Genomic DNA, 3,643 nt, shown 5'->3' with positions numbered 1-3,643 from the left:
CAAATGTTTCAAAACCTCCTCAGCTAGCAGGAGGCTTGCTTTGTAACCAGCCATACAGGCAGGGCATGTCATCTTCTTGGAGCATCACTCATGTCTCGTGTCACTTCTGTGGCCCTGCTAATTGACTTGCATGCCTTGGGCCAGCTGATCTTGTACTGATACCCAATCCTGATCCCCTGAGTGGCTAATAACACATATTCTACCTACAAGGATCAACAACTCCCAATTTCAGTTTGACTCGTTGGACAACATTCAATTTCTCCTTTCCAGATGGACTTTCTGTTGATGAAGGTGCCTCCCTTGCTCCCTCCCTGTTGAAGACCGTCACTGTGGGGCCTTTGCCCTGTAGCCCTGTCAAGCTGCCCTCTTACCTGGAGCAGGATGCTTGCCTTTTAGTTGGTGACAATTGGCAGAGATGTCCTAGTTCCTATCAGACTGCTTAAAAATGCCCCCCCCCAGTATAACAATGAGAAGTGTGAACTCCAAGGCAGAGGTTATTTGTTGGGTTGGCCTAGGTCCAGTCCAGAGGGACGAAGTCTAAACTCCTATCTTTGAGACTGAACTCTGCCAGGTTGATGGTGGGAGGGGTGAAGGGTGAGGTGACAAGGTCCTACGCCCATGGGCAGTCCGTCTTTGTTGGACTATGCTAGCAAATTATAGGTTGGCAGACACTATTTGGGACATGTGCTGACATGTTAGAAAGAAAGGGCTACTTTGGTTTTCCAGTTTTCATGCACCCCCACCCCCACCCCTTTCAAGTTTATCTTCCATGTGCATTTGGTCATCCCCTGTCAGCACTTGAGTGGTTTCTCTAATCGCTCTCCCTTAGAAGCTGGGAAATAGATCAGGAGTCAGGAAATCAGAAGAGCTCCCTTTTATTGTTGTGCTGTTCTCTTGCTAATGTAGAATTTCTCTCTCTCTCTCTCTCTCTCTCTCTCTCTCTCTCTCTCTCTCTCTCTCCCTCTCTCTCTCTCTCTTACACACACACACATACATTTTAGAATGTAGAACAAAATAATCAATGGTGGCTCTCTCGTTTCTGGAATCTTTGTAGGAACCATCTGTTGTTAAGGAAGAGACGCGACCTTTGCAATCTGTTGAGCCGAGTTTGAATTCCACCACTGCCTCCTACTAAAGTGAATGCTATGGTTATTGGGGTGTTCAGAGACAGAATGTGCATACAAGAACACTAGTTCTGATCATGAAGTTTAGTGTGCCATACGGACATTTTAAAAGGCAAAGCTAAGTGGAATTGTTAAGTGTCTGTGTCCCAGGCATAAGCAAGCCATCTACTGTCCCCAGAGAGCCAGTCTGTTGTTGTTGTTGTTTTACAAAGAAGGTCTCCATGGGTAACATCTCGTTTGCTCTCAGAATTCCTCTTCTTGAATTTTGATCTCGAGATTTCAGATGTCTTCCTGTATCCTCAAAGGACTATGGTTTAGTGGACGCTGAGAGTCACATCCACTCGTTCCTGCAGATATTTGAAACAAGGGGCTTATTGGCCATCTCTCCCACATGAAGGAGAAAGAGGAAGTCAAAAGATTTGGGAGTTGGAAGGGCCTGAGTGCTCTCTGTATCTGCTTGGCAGAGTGGAAGCTCGGAAGCACAGAGCACACAATGGCTGCCTTTGTTTGCAGGAAGGTTGTGAGTGCCTTTGGCTCCCGAGTTTCATCAAGCAGAAAGCCAGAGACCCTGAGTTCCCCGAAGTCTGGCAACATGTAGCACCATGATATTAAAAAAAAAAAAGTTTAAGTTCATTGACATGAAAAATTAGGAGGAAAATGTATTGTTGCATAAATGTATGGTATTCTTAAGCCCAATGAACCAAAGCATTATGATTGTGAGGGGGGAAAAGCCCAATGTGTAAAACAAGTTGATAAGATTAACCTGGCAAAATCATCTTTTTTTTTTAAAGTTTGTCAAAGGAAAATATTCTTTATTTAAATGAAATCATGTTAAGATGACAATCACAAATTTATTAAAAGTTGAGATTTTCCTAAGGTTTAAAAATGACTTCTGTTTGTCTGCAGGCACTTTAATTGGCAATGTCTCCATCAGTTTTTCTTTCCTCTTTCTCAAGACTTGGAGCTGTTAGGATGTTTATCAGCCATAGCCTCTTGTAGGTCTCTTGAGTCACTCTCACAAACTAACGTCTTTGGAGCAAAAGTCTCAAGAGCAAATGAAGGAAAATAATGCGTATGATCCACATTCCAGACGTCAGGCTCAGGAAACTGACTCGCAGCACAGGAGAGGTTTTCATTTTCTTCAAAAATTGGGTAAGTAATCTTTTAAAGATTAAGTGGCTCATCATCGATTGCAGTCCTGTTGATTCAGTTGGCCCCATGATCGTTGAGCCTTTTGATTGGGACCACATGACAAGCATTGTATTTACAGTTAGCCATCTTTTTAGCTATCTTTGGATTTTTCTTTTTGCATGATGCCAGATGGTACTGTAACCTTCTGGCAGGTATCCTGTGGTTTGGATCATAAGGACGGAGCTCTATGGATTCCAACTCCATGAGTCCACTTCCCTGGGACCTTTTGCTTTCTGCATTGAAAAGGACTTGAAGTAAGTTTCTTGAGGTGGAGGGCTTGGGCAATGCTCAGCTACTATGTGTCTGTCTTCTCATATCTTCTTGGTTGGCTCTTCCCGCTGGCAAAATCTTCTTAATCATTGAATATGTACTGAAAATATTTCAGACATGGATGTCTCCCACCTCCCCACTTTCACCATGGGAGGAAAGATTTTCTCCCCTCTATGCCATAAAATAACTCAGCAAGCCTGGTGTCCCTCACTGTCACACAGGTGGCAGGTGTACGTGGCCTGCCTCAGTTAGACTACCAGAGCCGTCTTTTAAGACGCCCTTCGCCTTTCCGTGTGGGTTTCTTGTAATTCGGGGTTACTGTAGGATGGGATGAGCAAGCAGTGCAAGCATGGGATGAGAGGCACAATGCTCAGCAATACGGAAGAATTTTTCCTCTCTTTCCGCACCAGCAGGTCGCCCTCATACATTTTATGGAAAAGTCAAGGCGGAACTACTTAATGTCCTCTGGCTGACAGGAAGCTCACAGTGATGAGAGTGCTTTTTTTGTGATCAACTACACGCTATGAAAGTGAGATTCAGGGCGAATGAGAGGGCTTTGCCAGTGAGCCCAACAATCTGAGTCCAAGCCCTGGGACTCTCATGGTGGAAAGAGAGAGCGGACTCCTGGGAACTATCTTCTGAGCTTCCCAGGTGTGCTGAGACCCAGCCCTCTCCCCTTTTCCCTTTCCCCAAATAATAAATGAGATATAAAGAAAGCAATACTCTCTGATCTTTTAGTTTTCCTCCACACCTCATTCTCTTGTAGCAACTGGTATGCTTAGCCGTTTCCTGAATATCCAAGGAGTGGGTGAATTAAACATAGTTATCTATGTCTGGGTCTTTTGTTTGTTCTGTTTTTTGTTTATTTTTTAAGACAAGGTCTCACCACGTGGCTCAGGTTGGCCTGGAATTCACAGTCCAACTGGGAGCACTGGAATTACATACATGCAGGCACCAGCTGCTTGCCCTCATTCTAAAATGTATTGACTGATTAAACAGAGCAACAGCGGGTTCCGCGTCCAGTAACACTTGGCTAATGTTACCTGGTATAATATCAA

At 44.3% G+C, this 3,643-nt stretch overlaps 1 pseudogene; it reads right to left on the bottom strand.

Moving 5' to 3' along the window:
* Nucleotides 1–2,054: 2,054 nt before the first annotated feature.
* On the bottom strand, nucleotides 2,055–2,519 carry LOC116070574 (annotated as a pseudogene).
* Between the last annotated feature and the right edge of the window lie 1,124 nt (nucleotides 2,520–3,643).

The sequence above is a fragment of the Mastomys coucha genome, unplaced genomic scaffold, assembly GCF_008632895.1.
Source record: "Mastomys coucha isolate ucsf_1 unplaced genomic scaffold, UCSF_Mcou_1 pScaffold22, whole genome shotgun sequence".
NCBI classification, from domain to species: Eukaryota; Metazoa; Chordata; class Mammalia; order Rodentia; family Muridae; genus Mastomys; species Mastomys coucha.
Note: the sequence above shows the minus strand (reverse complement) of the source record. Positions and strands in the feature narration are given on the sequence as shown.